The sequence below is a fragment of the Petaurus breviceps genome, unplaced genomic scaffold (genome assembly GCF_028583685.1).
Source record: "Petaurus breviceps papuanus isolate PSGF00001 unplaced genomic scaffold, PetGlider_PUasm1.0 151, whole genome shotgun sequence".
Taxonomy (NCBI): domain Eukaryota; kingdom Metazoa; phylum Chordata; class Mammalia; order Diprotodontia; family Petauridae; genus Petaurus; species Petaurus breviceps.
The window spans coordinates 32,546,835-32,569,750 of NW_027185712.1; the positions used below are offsets into that span (position 1 = coordinate 32,546,835).

At 35.9% G+C, this 22,916-nt stretch overlaps 1 pseudogene; it reads right to left on the bottom strand.

Annotated features, from left to right (window-relative positions):
* Positions 1 to 13,794: 13,794 nt before the first annotated feature.
* On the bottom strand, positions 13,795 to 14,326 carry LOC138153439 (ATP synthase subunit delta, mitochondrial pseudogene; annotated as a pseudogene).
* Positions 14,327 to 22,916: the final 8,590 nt, after the last annotated feature.

Consider the following 22,916-nt stretch of genomic DNA (forward strand, 5'->3'; position numbering starts at 1 on the left):
AAGAAGTGAAAGAAAATAGTATCAATGAAATGTTAAACAAATACACATTTACAGCAGAGAACAAAGGAAAGCTAAGAAAGGAATACACAACCAAGAAGAGTAATTTTGTTATTATGCTGTTAGATTTAATGTAACTTTAAAAGCTCTACACAGTAATAAGTTCACAGTTATCTCTGGTTTTTTGCAGACTGAAATCTTTATGTCCCTTAAGCTCTAAATGGAGTGGAAAATTAAACAAACAAAAATCCCAATAAAGGTTCTATAGAAGAGATCATAAATATTTCTTTATAATTATATAAGTTATAATAAGTATTTTACAGATATTTCTTCTCTCATGACACAGAGAAGGATGAGTAGGATAGCACATTCTATACAATGGAAAATATGATCTGTGTATCATTTTAATTTAGTTGTTTTTCCTTGTTATAAGGGAGAGATCAGTTTGGAGACAGTGATGGGAAATTACTGGGATGTAAGGATAAAACACTTCAATAAATTGTAATTAAAATGAATAAATAAAATTAAAAAGACAAATAAGAAAGAAAAAATGGTTTGATTGCTGGGCTGGTTTCCTAGTTGTTCTTCATCAATGTTCCTCTTATGCTGCTGAAATCCTTCCCGTCCTTCAAATTCCAGCTCTGGTGCTGCCTTTTCACGAAGCCTTCCCCATTTTCCCCAGGTGAAAGTGATCTTCCTCTCTTCCTCTTGTCTTTGTGAAGAAAAATCCTTTCATCCTTAAAGCAAGTGCTTCTCAACATCCTAAAAAGCAATACATCCTGCTCACCTATTCCTTATTGTACCAAGCTCACAACTGATCCTCAGTGTCTGCACATTATACATATAGAAACATATAAACACCCACAACACACAAAGGTAATTCTCCATCAATTTCCCAACACCACCCAACAAGTATACATGCACACACAAACATATGAAGATATGTGTATAAGCATGGGGCAGGTCAGTAATTGAAACAGGATCAATAAATTGATTTCCATTTTCAGCCTAGCTGCCGAAATCACAGAAGTGGCAGGTAATAGAAAACATGGTGTTAATGTCTTAAATAAATGCAAAGATTTACAATTTATTTTTAAATAAAAATTTTGCTGTCATAACTTTTAAATTTTTACACACATAAGTTCAAATAAAGGATAGCTTTTATCAGGAATCTGTTGAGACTGACTCCAAGGCCCAGGAAAAACAATTACTGTTTTTACTGTTACCATATACTCCTCAGGAATTGGCAAATGGTATAAATCAGGCCTTGTTTTACAGTTTTATTGATTGTCTAGATTTAAGAAAGTGATATAGGACACGTGAATAATACAAATTAGATTTAAAAGTATTTTGTAGGGAAGGAGTCAAGATGGCGGTGTAGAAGCAGGAAATTTCTGTGCAGTCTGCCATAACGACCTCAAATACTTATAAAAAATGACTCTAAACAAACTTTAGGTCTACAGAACCCACAAAGTAACAGAGAGAAACAAACCTCCCGCTGAAGACAGCTCAGCAGGCCAGCAGAAAGGGTCCAGTGCAGCACACTGGGAGCAGAGCCCAGGCCCCTGTGAGCTTGCAGTTTTAGCCTTAGGGTACCCAACAAGCCATGGCTAGAGGGAATTCAGGAGAGTGGATCACCAGCAGCTGTTGCAGTTACCAGATTTATCAACCCATAAATGCAAAAGACAAAGTAAGAGGTAAGAGGATTTTGGGAACAGAGGATCCAGGTGTGCAGTCTGGCCTCTGCCCACTGGAGAGAGAAGCAGTGAGGCACAGCAGCCTCTGTGTGGCTGCTTCAGAATTCTTAGCCTGCAAATTGTAGGGGGACCAAGCAACCATTCTGAGTGGTAATCGCTCTTATTTTAACCTGCTTGGATGTGGATCGCTGTCTAGGGTGGAGGTCTTGGAGTTGGTGACCAGGAGCCAGAGCATGTGGAGGATTCAGAGAGGGCAACCAAGAAGTAGCTCCAGCAGCTGTGAAACCCCAGCTATTTGGGACAAAGCTCTTCCCTCTGCAAACAAAATTCTACTGTGGCAAAAAGTTCAAAAGTAAAGTAATTGAGTGGCAACATGAGCAAGCAAAGGAAGTAAAGCAAGCACAACAATCTGACTTTGGATTCCTTTTTGGGGGACAAAAGGATCAAAACATGGAAGAGAAGGAAGAAAACCAAAGTGAGAACTAGTGTACCAAAGCTTCCAAGAAAAATATGAATTGGTTACAGGCCATAGAGGAGCTTCAGCAGGATTTTGAAAACCAAACAAGAGAAGTAGAGGAAAAATTGGGAAGAGAAATGACACTGATGCAAGAAAATTATGAAAAGAGAGTCAACAACCTGACTGAAGAAAATAACACCTTGGAAAATGGACTGACACAAATGGCAAGAGAGGTTCAAGAAGCCAATGAGGAGAGGAATGCCTTAAAAAGCCAAATTTGACATATGGAAAAAGAATCTCAAAAGCTCACTGAAGAGAATAATTCTTTCAGAATAGATGGGAGTAAGTGGAAGCTAGTGACTTTATGAGAAATTAAGATACTATTAAACAGATCTAATCAAATGAAATAATAGAAGGCCATGTGAAATATCTCATTGGAAAAACCACTGACCTGGAAAATAGATCCAGGAGAGATAATTTAAAAATTATTGGATTACCTGAAAACCATGATCAAAAACAGAACCTAGAAATCATCCTTCAAGAAATTCTCAAGGAAAATTGTCCTGATGTTTTAGAAGCAGAGGGCAAAATAGAGGTTGAAAGAATCCACCCATCAGTTCCTGAAAAAATATCCCAAAAAGAAAGCTCCTAGGAATATTATAGCCAGGTTCAGGAGTTCTAAGATCAAGGAGAAAATATTACAAGCAGCCAAGAAGAAACAATTTGAATATTGTGGAAACACAATCAGGACAACCCAGGATCTGGCAGCTTCTACATTGAGGGATAGAAGGGCTTGGAATATGATATTACAGAGGTCAAAAGAGCTGGAATTAAAACCAAGAATCACCTACTCAGCAAAACTGAGTGTCATGTTTCAGGGGAAAAATATGGTAATTCAATGAAATAGAGAACTTTCAAGCATTGTTGATGAAAAAACCAGAGTTGAATGGAAAATTTGACATTCAGACACAAGAAGCAAGAGAAGCATGAGAAGGTAAACAGGGAAAAGAAATCATAAGGAATTTAACAAAGTCTAACTATTTACATTCCTACATGGAAAAACAATAATTGTAACTTATGAAACTTTTCTCAGTATGAGAATAGTTGAAGGGAATATGTGTGTGTGTGTATATATATATATATATATATACACACATACACACACAAACACACATACTTATACATATACATATGTGTATAGATGTATACATAAATACATATGTCTATGTAGGAGGGTATATGGGCATATGAATACATATTTGAGTGTGTGTATATATGTGTACAGGTATACATAAACAGAGGGCACAGGACCAGTTAAATAGGAAGGGATGATACGTAAAAGGTGAAATTGAGAGGTGAGAGAGGAATATAATGAGAGGAGATGGGGAGACACAGAATGGGGTAAATTATCCCATATAGAAGAGGCAAGAGAAAACTGTTACAATGGAGGGGAAGAACAGGAAGTCAAAAGGGAATGGGTCAACCTTACTCTCACTTGGCTTAGGGAGGAAATGACATATACACTAAATAGGATATCTTGCCCTGAAAGAGAGTAGGGGGGAAGGGGATGAGAGGGGAGATGATGGAGAGGAGGAAAGGTTGGGAGGGAGGGAAGTTGGAAGCACATACTTTTGAAAAGGGACAGGGTCAAAGTAGAGAATAGAAAAAGTGGGGAGGCTGGATAGGATGGAGGGAGAGTCAATCTTTCACAATATATCCACTATGGAAATGTTTTGCGCAGTTACACATATACAACCTATATTGAATTGCTTATCTTCCCAATAAGGGTGGGTGACAAGGGAGGAAGGGAAAGAATCTGGAATTCAAAGTTTTAAAATCAAATGTTAAAAAATTATTATTATTATTATCATTATTATTATTTTATATGCAACTGGGAAATGATATATACAGGCACTGGGGTAAAGAGATCCATCTTGCCCTACTAGAAAGTCAGAGTGGGCTTGAGGGAGGATATAGGAGACAGCAGATTGGGGGAGGGGGTATACAGTGGGATCACTGCTTTGGGGTGGTGGGTAGGGGAAAGACAGGGAGAATTTTGTAACAAAATCTTGTGGAAATGAATCATATAAACTAAAAATAAACATAAAATTTAATTTAAAAAAAGAGTACTTTGTGGATATATTGTTATTTTGTTTTTGTTTTTTGTTTTGTTTTCAGAGAACTGGTTATTTAACATTTATTATCAGGTCACTGCTTTTAATTGGCAATTTATATCTCTGTCTGATTTCCCCTCTACTAATTCAAAAGCAGAGAACATCTGAAATTAACTCAGGTCCACATATGTAGAAGTTCACCAAGATAATATACTCTAGAAAGAACCCTACTGAAGTAATGAAATATTTACCCAGGACAAAAATGAATACAACAAAAGGAAAAAAAAAACTGAGGGAAGGCACTAGCATTTAGGGGATAGGAGAAGTTTCTTGAAGAAGGTAAAATTTATCTGGAATTTGAAAAAGTCAGGGAAGAGAGGTGTAGAGATGAAAAAGGATTATATTCCAGATATGGGTGCCATTCTGTGAAAATAAAAAGTCAGGTGAATAAAGTTTTTGGGTAAGGAACAGCATGGAGATCAATGTCACTGATTCCCATAGTTTACGGTAGTTGAAGCATGGGGAAGATTTAAGACTGGAAAGGAAGGAGGGAGTCAGGTTATGAGGGACTTTGAATGCCATTGAAGATTTTATACTTGATTATTGAAGAATAGGGAGCCACTGAGGTTTATTGAATGAGGGGTGGGAGTAACATAATCAGATCAATGCTTTAAGAAGAGAAATTTGAAAACTTTATGGAAGATGAACTGGAGACTGTAAACAAAAGGACCAATCAAAAGCCTATGACAATATTGTCCAAGCACAAGATGATAAGCAACTGCACTGGCTAATGGTAAGTGTCAAAGAATAGAAGAGGGAATATAAGAGAAATCTGACAAGGGTAAAATTGTCAGTACTTAAGAACTAATTGGATATTGGGGTCAGCCGACTGAAGAGTAGAGGATGATACCTAGGTTGTAAGCCTGGGTGATTAGGATGATGGCAGCCCACTCAATAAAAGTAAGCAAGATTGGAAAAGAGGAAATTTCTAGGGGGAAATGTGAGTTCAATTTTGAACATGAGTTTAAGATGTCTATGGGACATCCAATTTGAGATGAGCAATAGACTTTTGAAGATGTAAATCTGAAGATTAAGAAAGTACAGTGCTAAATAAATTGATCTAAGAGTCATCAGCCTAGAGATGAAAACTGAATCCATTGGATCTGGGGAGATCACCAATGGAATACAGATGCAACATCTCCATGATCGGGAAAATTCACATAAAAATTTTGGCCCTCCCATTATATCAGAGAAGAAGTCTCAATTGTTATAGTATTAAAAGATAAAATATGGTGACATTATGCTCTGTTGTGTGTGTGTGTTTTATGTATTTCTGAGTTTCTAACTTTTTTCTGTGTCATCTGATGGCTTTTGCATGTCATCTATGGCTAACACAAAACTACCAAAAAATTCTTATTTTATTTCATAAGCCAGTCCATGAAATCTCAAAATTCCAATGGGGAAAGTCACAAGGTAGAAGGGATAACTAAAGCAAAAAGAAAAAAAAGAGAAATGTACCTAAGACAGAACCTGCAGAATTCCCAGAGTTAGCCAGCGTCACTTAGATAAAGATCCAGCAAGGGACACTTACAAATATTGGTCAGACAGGTAAGGAAAAAAGAAGAGTGTCATGGAAACTTATAATAATATTAAAGGAAAGATAGTAACAGTAAGAACGTTTTCTGAGAGATCAAGGATGAAGATTGAGAAAAAGTATACAAATTGGCAATTAAGAGATCATTGGAGACTTTGGAGAGAAGAGTTTGTGATGGAGTTCCAACTTCAGTAAATAAATAATTATTGAGGCAAAGACACATCTATTCCATTTCAGGGCCATTTTTCATCTCTAAATGTCTTTGGAATGGTCTACCTTAACTTGTATTTCTCACCATCTTACACCAAGCTTTCTCCTGGCTCTCCTTTTCCCAGCAGATACTTTTGTATTTTCATGAAGTTATTTTAATTATTTTTCCACTTTCCTTACATGTAAAATTTGGCAAATTAGGTGTTTTTACTCTGAGTCAGTGTATTATCCCTTGGCTACCATATCTCTAAGGTTGTTTACTGTCTATGTGAGTTCCTAGGTTCTTTTAGTAGCATTGTTACAGTGACCTTTATATTATTTAAGATTCTCTAAGACACAATGATAGTCAGATTCAATAGCTTTGTATTTTTTCTCCTTTTTATGACTAAGGGCCATTCATTTTTTTAACTTTTTTTCACAGGTCAACATAACCTAAGATTTCATTTTCTACTGTTATTCTGGTGGTGAATCTCTCCAAAGTTAGCTATTGGTTAGCAAACCTTTCCAAAGTTAGGATGGATTTTGAACAAAGGACGGGGCCATAAAGTCTTTCCAGATTGACAGAAACTGATAGAGCATCAGCTCTATAATAATAGTTTTCAAACTCACGATCACCTCTTTGTCACAATAAGGCATGAAATTTTTGAGCGAGAGGTGGAAGAATGTTTTTCAAATATTTGAAGCTCTATCCTATATTCATCTTGCATAACCTGGTCTTTGGTTTGGGTTTGGGGGGGATTAGAGACACGAAAGGAGAGACCAGTAGAATAAAATAGAAGGAATATATTTTGAAGAGAAGAGAAGGGAAAGGCATGTCCCAATCAAAGTCCAAGTGGCAGAAATAAGCTAAAAACTATTCAGTGTCTAACAAACCAGAAAGCACGCAACTCAGACCAGAATAAAAAAAAAAAAGAAAATATGATCAAGACAGCAAAAACTTATAAAATCACGTATTTGACAGCATTCTGTCGGTGACAATTTGCCTAATCCAGTCTGTCCCCTAGGCTCATCCTTTATGCTGAGTAATCTTGTAGGCCTCCTCCTTACAGTACAACATATCATCACTTGACTTAATATTGAAGTTATTCCTTTTCCTTGAACATGGGACAAAAGAGGAAAAAAATTCATTTGTGTGGTTTCAGAGAACAGTTAGGACTAGTGAGCAGAAAGAAGAGAAGGAAGTTTTAAATTAATATAAGGGAAAGAAATTCCTAAAAGTACTTTTTATGACTTACTCAACAATAGAACAATTGATTCAGGAATAACTATTAAGCTTCAAGTGGACAAGCCAAGATTGGATAATAATTTATAATACCATTCATTTTATAAGATGCTTTTTATGTGTAAATTACATCGTTTTATACATTTTCTGGTAGATTTCAGATGTGTAATCAAATTCAATGACTTCACATTGAATATATGAAACCCTATATGAATATCTATTGAATATATTATTGAAAAGACTCTTTTGCCTCACTGTGGACCTTGAACTAACTTTGATTTGTCTAAGGTTTTGCCAGCACAGGTATATCTCTAGGAGATCCTACCAAGTTGGAAGTTTCAAATGTGGGTCTATTGATAAAGTATATGGCAATGGTCTGTGCACTGGCCTAGTTATATTTAGAAACGCTCATCACTAGCTTGGCCACAAGATAACCAATTTTTCAGTTAGTCAATAAGTAGTAATTAAACACCTTTTATATGCCAGGCATTATACTAAATACCATGGATACACAAAATGGTAAAAGACAGTCCCTGGAACCCTCAAGGTGCTGAAAATCTAATGGAAGAGATCATAAATGAGCAAATATAGACAAACAAGCTATTTACAGGATAAATAGGAAATAATTAACAGAGGGAAGACACTAGAATTTAGAGGCATTAAGAAAAGCTTCCAGTAAAAGATGGGATTTTTATTGGGCCTAAAAGAGAGCTGGGAAGCCTGGAGTTGGAGATGAGGATAGAGAATATTATAGGCATAGAGGCAGCCAAGAGAGAAAAAGTATCTGGTTTGAGGAATAGAAAAGAGACCAGTGTCACTTCATCAAAAAGTATGTGATAGAGAGTAAAGGATACAAAATTCTAGAATATCTTCTACTACATTACATGGAACAGAGAGAGTGGGCATCTTTGTTTCATACCTGTGTTGAGCTTTATCAAAAGGTTTTTTCTGCATCTATTAATATAATCATGTGTTTTTGTTACCTTTATTTTTGATATAATCAATTACATTAATAGTTTTCCTTACGTTAAACCATCCCTGCTTTCCTAGTATAAATCCCTCTTCGACCTAATGTACAATCTTTATAATACATTCTTTTAATCTTTTAGCTAGGATTTCATTCAGGATTTTTATATCCATATTCATTAATATGATTGATCTATGATTTTTTTCTCTGTTTTTACTCTTTCTGGTTTAGGTAGAAATATCATATTTGTTTCATAAAAGGAGTTTCATAGGACAACTTTTTTGCCTAATATTCCAAATAATATTATCCAACATTGTATTGGAAATCCAATCAATAGCAATGAAGGGGAAAATAACTAGAAGGAACCACAACAGGAAATAAAGTAATAAAATCATTTTTTTTTGGAGGTGATATGATGATATACTTGGAAAATCCCAAAGACTCAACTAAAAAGTTAGCTGAAACAACTAGTTAATAATTTTAGCAAAGTAGCAGAATATAAAGTAAATCCACATAAATCATGAACATTCCTATATATCACCAACAAAATCCTGCAAGAAGAGATAGTAAGAGGTACCCCATTTAAAATAACTCCAGATAGTATAAAACTCCTGGGAATACACCTGCCACAGAAAACCCAAGAACTATATAAACAAAATTATTTTTTAAAACCTTATTATACAAATAAAATCAGATTTAAGTAACTGGAAAAAATATTAGTTATTCATGAGCATGCAGGGCCAACATAATAAAAATGAAAATTTTATCTAAAATGATTTATTTTTATTCAATGCCATCACAATTTAATTACTAAAAATATTTTACTGAGTTAGAAAAAAATAATAACAAAATTCATTTGGAAGAACAAAAGTTTAAGAATATCAAAGGAACTAATGGGAAAAAATGTAAAGGGAGGAAATTTAGCACGACCAAATATTAAACTATATTATAAGGTAGCAATTAGCAAAACTGTCTGGTACTGCCTAAGAAACAAAAGGTAGATCAGTGGAGCAGAGTAGAAGTAATTTGCAATAGATAATCATAATAAGCACATATTTGACAAGTGTAAAGACAAGTTTTGGGGAAAGGAATTCAAAATTTAGTAATTTTTTTGTGAAAGCTGGAAATCAATCTGGCAGAAATTAGGCATAGACCAATATCTTACACCATTTATCAAAATAATGTCAAAATGGATACATGACATAGATATAAAGAGAGATATTACAAGAAAATCTAAATGACATGGAACATATTACCTATCAAACTTATAGATAGGTGAATAATTCATGAAGAAATGAGATAGAGAGCAGCGTGAAGCATAAAATGAATAATATCAATTACATTAAATTAAAAAATGTACAAATAAAATAAATATAGCTAAGATCAGAAGGAAAACAGAAATTTGGGGAAAATTGTATAGATGACAAGTTTCTCAGATAAAGGTCTCATATTTCATATATAAAAAAACTTTGTCAAATCTATAAGTCATTCCCCCATTCATAAATGATTAAAGGCTAAGAACAGACAGCTTTACACTGAAGAAATCAAAACATTTATAATATGAAAAATGCTCTAAATCATTATACAAATTAAAACAAACTTGAAATCATTTTACATCTATCAGATTGACTAAAACGAGTGAAACAGAAAATGACAAATGTTGAAGGGGATATGGAAAAACTGGAACACATTCACTGTTGGTGGAAATGTGTACTGATCCAAACATTTTGGAGAGCTCTGTGGAATTATGCCCCAAAAGTTATGGAATTGCCTATACCCTTTAACACAGCAATATGACTATTTGGTCTATTTCCAAAGATGGTAAGAGAAAACAGGGAAAAAAACCTGTAGGGTCTAAAATATTTGTAGCAGTTCTCTTTGTGGTGACAAAGAACTGGAAGTTATGAGGATGACCATCAATTAGGTAATGGTTTAATACATTGTGTTATATAATTGTATTGGAATACTACTGATTTAAGAAATGATGAACTTGATGTTAGAAAAATATGGATAGACTTGCAGGAAATAATGGAGAGAGAAATAAGAAGAACTAAGATAACATTGTATACAGTAAGAGCAATAGTTTTAAGAGCAATTTTGAGTTATTTTCACTATCATAAATACCAAAATTAAGTACAAAGGACTTATGAAGGAAGATACAATCTGCATTCAGAGAAAGAAACAATAAATATAAGTATGTATAGAATGAATGTAAATATATATACATATTTTTGTCTAATGGTAGTCATCTTTAGAATGGAGGGAAGAAATGAAAATGTTATGTGATGATTTTAACATATATTTAAAAGGAATAGCAAGTTGTACCCAATATTTTTGCAGTTTAATGTCCAATCCTCTTTTTTCTATTCAACTATGTGATGGAAATGCTTATTTTATTTCTTAAAGTCCTAATAAAATTAATAATAATAATAAAATTACATGTAATGTAAGATCCTTGTGGGCAAAAACTTTTTCATTTTTATGTCTGTGACTATGGGACATGGCAGGGCACTTATCAGCAGATAATTAATAAATATGCATTGAAAGAGTCTAGTAAAGCATCTGTTATGTATAAGATACAATAAATATCTATTAAAAGGATATATTAAAGGGTTGCACATACCAGAAAATCACAGATCATAGACCTGGTGATACAAAGGAAATCAGAAGCCAGTTAGTACACCCCTCTTGTTTTTATAGATGAGTTAACAGGAGGCCTAGAGAGGGTAAGAAAATTTCCCAAGGTCACAAATAGGAAATGCCAGAGACTGGATTTCAAACCACATCTTTGACTCTGGAGTCAGTGTTCTTTCTGCTATAGCAAGTGTTGTTGGAGGTTGTCAATGTTGCCAGACTTTTTATAATTTTAGGTCCTCAACCATGATTAAAATTACTATTTTATTTGATACAAGCCATGAATTCTAAAACAATGTTGATAGACAATTTAATAAAATGTAATTAAGCCTTCTATCCCTTTTAACTTCCTATGCTGAAGAATGTAAATAAAAGATAATTATGAATGGGTGAATGATCTGTTGGATGCACCACATTAACACTAATGACTTGGCAGGGAGTATGGCAAAAGAGAGTTAATCAACCCTCTTACAGATATTTGGAAAGATGAAAACTGTCCCAGATAAAGACATATAGACATAGATATAATATCATTATATATCATATTATAATATTCATATATATGTCTGTGTGTATATAAAATCAGAAGAAAAATCAATGTCTGTTTCAACTCCAGCTAACCAAAGATATCGTGAAATGGAAATGATAGAATGTTTATGTCCAGTCTGATCAGTCACAGTCCTGTGGCCATGGTCTTCCAAAGAATGAGCCCAAGTCTCGGAATTAAAAGTAAGAAAGTAGATTTTCAGGAAGCTAGAGAGAGTAAAGGCCTTTGTGTTCAAATACTCTCTGCCACTTGACATATTACAACTCTATCTGGGAGGTTTTCAAAAGGCAAGGTGAGGTTATAGCTATGTTAAGATAGGTTTGGAAGTAAGGCCAGTATGAATTATATGAGGTGATTTGCTGAAGCCAGATTCCAACAGCCAATGACTCTCACCATCATTAAGATTATTATGTCTTCTATGTGAGCATTTCCATGCAGGAAATAGGCAAACATTACGTATTAGGGCTTTTATTGTTTCATTGATTTTGTTTTCATTGATTATCTTGACTTAAGACAGTGATGGAGGAAATGTCAATAATTCAGATTAAACTTCACAGTTTATCATGGATACATTTTTTTCCCCTAGAGAACCAGTTGTTAAACATTAACCAACACACTACTACTTGTGTGTGGTTTTTCTGTTTTATGTGGGTGCTGAAGCCAACCTCCTCCAAATTCCTAAGCAGATTTCTAAAATACTTGGCTACCTGTACATTATAACAATGCAGGTAAGTATAAAAATGAACAGAGAGGGGATCATTGAAGTGAGCACTTTTGGAATTTTGGAGGCACATTTTCAGCACTTCCAAAAAGTAAGGTGAGATTGTGATACCATATAGTCTCTTTCATGGTGTAATGGAACGATTGTTGAATTTAAAATCAAATGATATAGATTTAAACCTGACCTTTAATATTTGATACCTTTGATCTTAGGAAGTTATTTAACTTCTCTAGACCTCAGTTTCATTATCTTCAAAATAAGAGAGTTTCACTAGGTAACTCCAAAGATTCTTTCTGGTACAAAATCTATGATACTAAAACCTATTTAGTATAAGTAGGTCAAATTGTCTGCCACCCCTCAGAAAATGAAGAATTTTACATTTGTTAAAGTTAATGCATCATATATTGATAACAAATAGGAAAAAAGCTAAAAATTCATCTTCAATTTTCACCTTTTAGAGCAACAATCTTGTTACCATGACAACTTAGAAACACAGAATCATTCCTCAGAATGATGAACAACAACAACAACAAAAGAATAAAATAAAAATAAATTAGAACCTAACCTCCAAAAGCTGGTAAATAAATCCTTTAAAAGTAAAAAGAGAAATATGGGAAAGCATCAGCCCAGCAGGCAAATGAATAAAAAAGAGCAATTTATGATGTTATTGAAATGATGAAATGAAATGCATTGAAGATGTTCCGAATATCGTTTGAGGATTTTACTATTAGTACTGGAAAATATGATACTTTTAAAAAAGTACACAGTAATTCTTCTAATGTAAGATTTTTTTTATTTTACAAGTGTTAGCTTTAATGATCTTCAGATATACACACATACATACATATATACATATGTATATATATGTGTGTATACCATCCTGATTAATTTTTAGCAGAAACACACTGAAGGACATTGGCAAAATAAAATATTTTTTTAAAAGAAAGTTTAACTTGGTACATACAGGCTATGGTTTCAAAACAGACAAAAATGATAAAACAGAAAATTACTTGCACTTTCAAATAATGTAGAAATGGAAGGTTACACATCAGCCACCTCTTTCACTGATTATCTAGGTCTTCTAGTGCATGACTACTCCTCTCTCAATGTTTATCTTTATGTTTATGTAACATTTAGCTTACAAGTTTATGCCTAGAAGTATATACTTGGGGGTGGGTGGGTAGGATAAGGTTTGAATGTAAGAGAAAAAGATAGGAGAAAACAGCATTCACTCTAGCCCCTATTAGGCACTGGGTCATTCACCCACACATATCAATAGCTCATACAGGATTTCCTAAGTACATGAGACAGTTCTAATTTTTCTCTGCTAATTTTTCTTGAATTGCTTCACTCCAAATTAGTATACCACTGTATTGAAAGTTGGAAGAGTAGGACATTTGGCACTCTACTCTTGGAATTTCTGTATTGAGAGAAATTATTATTATTTTTTTTTTATTTTAAAATTCCAGAACCCTTGTGGATTTTAACCTGGGGTTGGAGAGTAGGGGGTAGGCAGAAAGGGGACTGGGAGCGAGGCATCCTCTTCCTTCCTGGGTATTTACTGGTCTCCTCAGCTCGGGGTGATTGCCATGCAGCAAAATGGACACACCATCTCTGGACGACTGCAAGGGTTCAGCTCCCCAGCTCACGATTCCAGCGCTTTCACGATAGCTTCATTGGCTTCTATCCGCATCTGAACCTCAGCCCGGGCTGCCTCATCTGATGCCCCTGACAAGTCTGAGTGCGCCTTTTCCAGGTTGGATCTGGAGGCCGCCAGGTCCAGCATGTCCAGAGCCACGGCTTCCTCTGCCAGCAGCTGCACAGAGGAATCGGCATTCACTGTGACAGAACCACTGCTCACAAAATACTTGGTGGTGGTGCCGTCCTCGGCGTGCACGGGCACCAAGCAGGGCTTCAGCACCTGAAGGGTGGGACGTGGGCAGCGAAGATCCCAAAGGCCCCACTCTGGGTTGGGACATCCACCTGCATCGGGGAGGCGAAGGTGAAGGACATCTGGCCGGCGGCGGGGGCGGCCTCGGCATAGCCGCGGGCCGGAGGGGCTTCAGGGGCCGGGACCCGGCCTTGGCTCAGCAGGTGGAGGCTGCAGCGGCAGAGCAGGGCGGTGGGCAGAACGGCAGCGGCGGCGGACAGGCCGGGTAGCGGGGAGAGAAATTATTAAAAAAAAAAAAAAAAGTATGACTCCTGTGTTTAAGGTATTACCTGGTACTCGTGCATTAGGTACTGACAATGGAGAAAAGATTAACTTTTTCAAATCTAGATTTACCTTTAGGACAATATACCATATATATTCCTTTTTCATCCCCCAGTTTTAAAACCTAATTATTTGAGAACAAATATTAATTGATTCAGGCTAATTGATGTACTAGTACTACAGGAATACAGGAAGATAGATATAGATACATATAGCTATATGTGTGTATGTGTATATATGTATATGTACACATATTTCCATATACAAGGCCTATGATTCCATTGGAATTAAGTACTGGTACATGTAGAATTTCATCCCACAAATATAGATAGTTATCTTTTCCACCTTCAAGAGTTAATTGAGAGATTAAATAAATTTCCCAGGATACTCTAACAAGTATCTACACTTTATTATATGCCTTTATTTAGCATGCACTTCTGTTAAGGATACCACCATCTTTATAGTCACCCAGGTTGAATTCAGTATTATCACTGACCAATCACTTTCCCACATCCCATGTATGAAATTAGCCACCAATGTCATTCATACCTCTATAAAATCTCATGCATCCACCATTTTCTTTGTAATAACATGGCCTATTTCAAGACATTGCCAACTCATTGGAATTATTGCAATGGTTTTCTAGTTTATTGACTTGTCTCAAGTCTCTCCTGCTTAAATTCATACTTTATGTAGCTGTCATAATGATTTTCCTAAAGTACAAGACTGATCATGTCACTCACATATTCAGTAAACATTAATGTTTCCTTAAAAATTTTTAGGGTCAAATATACATCCAAATGTTTGGTTACAAGTTGACCTCAAACCACCTTACCCTCTTTCATAAATAGTAGAGACCAGAAAAAAAAAATGACTTTACTCTTTCTCATGCTTCACACATACACACACACAGAGTTTGTATGTATATGCACATTTGTATGTATACATACAAATATATACATTATACACACATTCCTTCCTGTTGTTTCTAGCTAGACTGTTAGCAAGGAACTATACTATTTCAAGCTTTTTATGCACAGTGCCTACCTCAAGAGAGGCACTTAGCAAACTGGTTGATTGAATGTCCATTTATCCAATCAAACAACCAAAAATTTTAATGTTGAATTAGCTTTTTTCTTATTATGATCCTGAGGTTTTATAAGGCCTGAGAAAATTGTGGAATAAGTAAAATGAAATAAATTTGTGCTCTATACCTTTTTGTTGTTAAGTGATTTATAGTATTCTAACTCTTCACAATTTAGCCATTAAAGTATAAGATGTGTGGTAAATAATGAACTAGATTGCCACAACTCATAATTATTCTGGATAAATTGTAATTCAATAGCTGATAACCTTAAAGAGTTAATGCACTTTTCAACACAAAATCTTTACTAGGGAGTAATTGAAGGGTGAGGAAGGATCATATCTCTCTTCAACTGCTAATAGAATTTCAATTTCTTTTTGTAGAAAAATGTGAAATACTGCTTTTAACAACTTGATGCAAACAAGTGGAAAGAAAGGTATAGCCCCACCATCAAACAAAAGGCTCCCCCATTTGAGTTTCCATGTTAAATTATTATTGGCTGCCTGGGGAACCACAAAGAACTAAAATTTCTCTTTGCAAATGCTACTACCCAAATATGATCATTGAAGTACATCAGTGATATAAATAGTTGTTTTTTTTAAATATATCATATGATAGAATATTTAGGCCCAAATTGCAAATACCTCAGGTAAAAGTACAAGTACATATCATATAATACTCTATTCAACTGGCACAATCTGGAGCACTACTTATTATTTTTTTAAATTCATTTCACTTTTCCTTCACACCATGCTTCTTTATCAAGTCTTAATGAATGTGATCATTATCCTTTTTCCTTTTCCTCCTTTCTTTTCATTTGCCTTCCCATCCTTTCCTCTTTTCTTTCCCTTTCACCACTCAATCTCCTTTCCCTACTCCCACAGTCCTATCATTCAGTCTGTATCCTTTGACCTTTTTAACACAAATTATCTGGTGAGGCTTTCCATTGATTCTAAGCAACTGAAACCTTAATAATTTCCCTAGATATTATGTCTCCATCTTAACCAGAATTTCCTGATTTTTCTCCATGTTGTTCTTCACTCTCCTTTTACAAACTCAACATCATCAGTCCTTCTGCCTGGCCTGGAATTCCAACCCACCCAATCCCACTTCCAGAATGACCTTACACAGTGTATGCCACACTACAATGTCAATGGCATTTCACTGAAATCATGCACCTCTGACCCCTAGACATCTAATATATTTATTTCCCTGTATCTATGCAACTAACAACATATATATTTTAATAAGGCTGCTTCTCATACACCTATAGTCACTTTGGAGAAGGGAGTTGTTTAATCAGTTGGCAAATATTAACTGTCTACATTCTTCTAGGCATTTGTAATGGTAATGGTAATTTAAAGATCTTCCCTGCCCCTTAATAAGCCTAATGGAATTTGAAGACCTCCCTTGCTTTGAAAATAAACTCTGCCCCCTAATTAGTTGAATGTAATCATATGGACCCTGTAGTGAGAGGAGTTTGCTGAAGGGTGGAGCAGAGCCCATAGGAAGCTGGAAGTCAGAGCAAGCTAGATAGATGGTTGGGAGGAGAGGACACTTCCTAGGGAAACAGATAGACTTGTGAGTAAACATTGGTTTTGTGTTGGTTTGTGGGAAGGCTAAAGGATGCCTTGGCTCTATGTGCTATTGTGACATTAACTTTTTTGCTACTATGAAGGGGGGATCAGCTCACTGCTTTGGGGATTCAGTTTTCTAGTGTCTGAATAAATGTTTTGCTTCTGTCTTTTGTATAGAGAGTCTGTTATATTTTGCAATTGAGCACTATGCAGGTATATTTATCATGACTGTTGGTGCTGTGAGTATTACATTAGCACTATAACATTGAGAATACAAAGAGAAAATAATTCCTACCATCAGGGACATTCCATTCTAATTTCCTGCATTTTCAATTCTGTTTGCTATTGCTGAAGGGGTTCTACATCTATCCAAAGTAATGTTACAAAATCTCTTCAAGACAGAAGCTTCATCCCTTTTGATTTTCATATTTTATATCCCAACATGTAATAATGGTGGATTTATTGAAAAACAAAGTTGCATGAGGAGGCTAGATGTTACAGGGAACAAGAGGAATGAGTGACAGGACAAAATATTGTATCTAATCTTCCTCCTGACTGCCATTCTGTCTTTCTGTGCTCCCCAATCATCCCACTGCGATCCTTACCCTACCTCCCATGGTCAAATACCCCAGTACTCATATACAACAAATCTATAGATGAGCACTCAGCTCATTAACTTTCCAGCACAGTCTGGAATGCAAACAGAGGGACCAAGACAGAACACTGGGGATGCATCTTTATTGCCTTCAGTTATAATGCTCATCAGTAAGTAATCCTGTTGCTCTTTCACTTCCTTCTGTTGACACATAATTCTTTGATTAGTTGTTCTGCTGCAGGGAACATAGTGGCTTCAGAGGTGGGGGAATTCTCTCAGTAGTCACAGCTATGCCTGCATATAGATGGCATAAGAAGTCACCTACAAGATAGGATTTTAGGGCTGTTGAAGGCCTCTTAAGTTTCCTAAATATCTACATACAATCCTGATATTAGGTCTAACCCCCACCACTGGAACATCTCAAGTTTAAAACAAGGTCATTTTCTTTCTCCTTCTTTTCCTCATCATCGTCATTAACACAATCAAATATTTCCTGAGTGTATTGTTCATAAGAACCACTGCCAAAAATAGTTCCACAAGAGACCTGTCAAAAGTGGACGTTAGGATAGGCTCCACATTGGCAACCATTAATGCATTAACATGACTTTATTTATCAGATTAGCTAATCATGACCTAGAAGAAAACAGGGCTCTAAAGAAGAAAGACAAAGGACAGAAAAGTTTGACAAGGGAAAGAACTTGGGTTTCTTTAGCATTCTATTGTTGTTATTCAGACATGTTTGATTATTATTTATCGCAATTGGATTTTCTTGGCAAAGTGGACATGGAATGGTTTGCAATTTCCTTCTCCATGGAATGGAAATGAAGAAACTAAGAAAAACAAATTTCAGTGACTTCCCAGAGTCAGAAAGCTAGTAAGTGAATAAGGTGAGATTTGAACTCATGGAAATGAGTCTTCCTGACTCCAGACCCAGTGTTCTATTCTCTGAGTCACCTAGCTGCTCGCATTAGCAGTCTATACATAGCACAAAGCACCATGCATCCTAACAAGGTAAGCAATATTCCCACTGGGTCATATGCTCTCCTCACTTTGATGTGTGCTCCATAACATTACTAGAATGGTCTTATGTGGAGACCTAGTTAACTCACCCAATTAAATAAAAATTCTTTAGTTATTTCCCATTGCTGTCTTGAATAAAATTGAACAAATTAATAAATAAGTGGCACTGTACGGTACTTGGGATATATAGACAAAAGATGAGGCAGTGCTTGCTTTTCAGGAGCCCACATTTTGATATGGTGAGATAAGAAATATAGGGAAGTGGTGGGCAAGGAGGAATGTTTTAGTCTGGGGAGTCACAAAAATGGTGAGTGGAGTCATAGACCAATTGATCATCATGTTCTTTCCTAGAAAGGTCATATTGTTTTGAATTTGCTTGCAGTGGTGAGAAGCATATGCACAAATTGGGAGAATCTTGGTTTACCTACATAGGGTGAACTATATCCAATGAGGCAGACATGTAATCATGGTAGGAGATAAAGGACTTAATTGGAGGCAAAGTTTGAAGTGTTTCTATAGCATGGCAGGGAGTAGTCTGGCATTTCATGGCCCTCCAATATGTAGCACCACTTTACCATTCTCATCTTCTCCAGTTACTGCTATCCATGCCTCCCATGATCTCTGGATGATTTTCTTTCCCTATAACACTCCATGTACCCTTCCACTTCCATATTGCAAGAACAGAATACATCTTCTTATCTGCCTCTTTAATTCCTACCCATCCTTTAAAGCCCAACTCAAATGTCACCTAGTTGATGAAGGCTTCCCTGATCACTCCCTCCCACATACTCTCACAGTAGGTAATTCTCTTTTCCCTTCCTCTTAGTCTTCACATGGTACTTTGTGCGTATACATTGTTGCCTATTATACTTATTAATGGCACAAGAAAAATTTGGGTTCATGCACATTAGCACATTCATGCTAATATGACAGTATATGGAAGGTAAGTAATAATGGATATAATTGTGTAGGGAAAGGCACATGATTTTTAAAAGATAAATTTTTCTCTTTTTCTTTGGCATATAAGTAGAATTAAATTCTTACTTTTGCCTTTTTCTTTGGGAAAAGATGTTTCTTCTTCTCTTACTTCCTGTAAATGACTGCTCTTCCATCTCCCACTTATTTCTTCTGGTACTAAAGAATAGTCTCACACGATGTAATTGGCCATCAAACAGCCCTACAATTGTCCCAAGCTTGGCCATCCATAGCATAATGACGCTTTTGTACATCATAATGCTAAAGTGATCATGACACACTCTCTTCTTTTTGTTCACTCATGGGGAAACTGAAAGGCAAGGACAGAAAATGGGTGACGGGAAGATCAAGAGTTTGCAAATATGGGTTTATTAAAAGAAAAATGGATACCAAAATGTCAACATATTCCCTTAAGTCTTGGTATTCAATATTTCATAGTTTTATACTTTTAGAAGTCAAGTGTGTACATCTGGATCAGTCATACTTTAGTGTCTAAATATGAGAATTCATCTAAACATATGCTGAGCATTAGTACCACCCTTAGTTAGGACAGCGGTCCCTTCCCCCCAAAAATGTACCACTATCAAATCTGTAATAACAAAAGGCAAACATGGCATAGATAACAAAGTGAGATTAGTGCATCCTGATGTGTCAAAATGTTCGATGTAGTAGGGCCCTTAGCCCTCTGAAAGAAGCAGATATAATATTATCATATTAGCTAGCTAAGAGGAAGCATGGGATAATGGACAAAGAACCAGCCTTGAAACTAAAGAGAACTGGGCTCATGTCCAGCCCTGACAGTACTATGTGACCTTGAGTAGGTCACTTAAACTTATCTCTCAAGGGAACTCTCTGAAACTATAAATTGCAGAGAAGGTGCTGACTTGCACTGGTAGGAGTTCCACTCACCATAAGTCCTCACACTTATGCTAATTAAATCACAGATCCTCCAATATTTTTTAGCCAGCTGATACCTTGGACACATTTCAGAAGTAAGCAGAGAGGGGAAAGAGCATCTCAGCACAAAACACTGGGTATGAGGGACAGAGTGAAAAGACCAATATAGGGAAGACAGGCACTGACATTGGTGGGTTAGTCACTGGAGGAGTCAAAGCATAGGGAGAGACAGAGTAATTCCAAAGACAAATGCTGGCTGAACTTACCCATTCTCTATCCTTCCCCACTTCTTCAATCTTAGTGGAATCAATCATAGCTGTCTCTTGCCCAAGATCAAAAGATATTGCCGAAGAAAAAAGATAAATTGAAAAAACTTGCAAAGATTTTTGCTTTTTTATCTTCACCATCAACAATAGCAGAGCCACCACAGTGAGATCTAACATCATTGTCCAGAATGCTATTAAAGAGAAGATGGAAAATATCCCGAAGAAAATAAAAAACACTCCAAGAAGTTTCATTTGACCAAGTTCACATAAGGATGATCTATATAGCTATTATATCCTCTGCTATCAAAATTTTACATCCTTTATTCCTACTCAAATAGATATGTGTTCTAAAGGATATGAATATTCTCCTCTGTGATGCAGATCATCATCTACTCCTGCCTTAACACCTTGTGTGACTTTCTAAATTATTATCAAAGGAATCCATCCCACAAAATATGCTGGGGGCCTCCCTGCCATCTTTCCATTGCCATTGAGAGTCTACCATGGAGCACTTCAGTAATCCTAAGTAATACTTTTTATCAATTACAGCTGTCCAACATTGGAACATAGAGCCTTATTAAGTAGTAAATAACCCTTCACTGGAAGTATTAAAATAGAGGATGTATTAAAGCATTAAGTATTAAATTAAGATAAATTAAATTACATATTAAAGTATTAAAACTAGAGGATGATGGAAACAATATGTTTGGATTAGGGCTAAGTTTGGACCAGATAATCTTAAAGTGTCCCTTTCAACACTAAAATCTTATCAGAGTTTTACAAATTCTAATGTGCAAGATTCTAGAATTCTAATTATAAAATTAGAATTTGAAAATTCTAAGGGTAAATGATAAAAACGTATAAAATTCTAGTATTTTACAAATGTGGAAATTGAAGCCTAGGGACATAGTAAGTATGCATAACAATAAATGGGGGAATCTAAATTTCATAGCTCCTTAATCTATTCTGTTTCTACTATACTATATTGCATCCTCAATTCTAGTAACTTCAGGCACGTCCTAATCAAGGTGAGCAAGTTGGAATTAAAGCTTCTCCGATGCCAATCTTCCATCAGACCCAAACTAGAGGCTCATAGATGTCCAATTTGAAATGATCAGAGAAGCTATTCAGTCCTACCCTCTAATTTTGCAATCAAGGTAAACCCCACAGGGTTTAAATGGGGACACCCAAATAATAAATATAAGAGATTGGAATGGAACATATGTCCTCTGATGGTAGAGATGGTGTTCTTTCTGCTGTATCATGCCACCTATAGGGCAACGTCATTGTAGCCAATGGAGTAACCATTTTCTATTCTCCACACTGTCCCTTCAACTACACATTCTCTTTCCTCCTCAGTCTCCAGATACCCACCAAAAAATAATAACTTACTTCCTTTGAAAAACAGGGGGAATCTCTGACTTCTCAAAAAGGCAGGACCTCTCTAGGGAAGTGTAGGAGCAGATTCAAACCAGTTTGAAGAGCCAGTTGTTAAATTTCAGAGTACTTCAGAAAGCAGTAAATGCTACAAATCAGAGCTAGATGTATTGTTCTGCTAAATTGTCTAGTCTTAAGAAAGTGATGGGGTGAAAGATCAATAATACAGAATAAACTTAAAAGTTTGTCTTGTGTACCTTATTTTTTCCTCCAGAGAACAAGTGACTGAATATTTACCAGTATACCATTAACTTCCTCCCTCCTTACTCCCTATCCCCACTGGGGCCACTTCGAAAATAGCTGCTTCTTGAGAAATTCAATGCAATGCAAGTGAATTAGATTTTTAAAAAAGGAAGGCTGTGCAAAGTAACCAGTCTCACTTTCTCCTCTGGAATCACTTGGGTCCAGTGGCAAGATATAGATCACAATGATTAGAGCTGGTTTGGATGAAGTGGAAGAAAGACATTGACCTTTTCAAGCTAAGGTCTTTCCCCGGTCTCAGTTTGACTGAAGCAATGCCATTCAGTGATTAAGACCAGGTAAGAAATGAGGCAAAGAATGGCCCCTTTTCCTTAGTCAAAAAAAACAAAACAAAACAAAAGCAAATCTGGAAGGGGAAGATTTTCAGGGTTTCTGCACAAAACAGAAACAATTGGGAGATAAATAACAAAATCCTAGCATGTTTCCTGACAA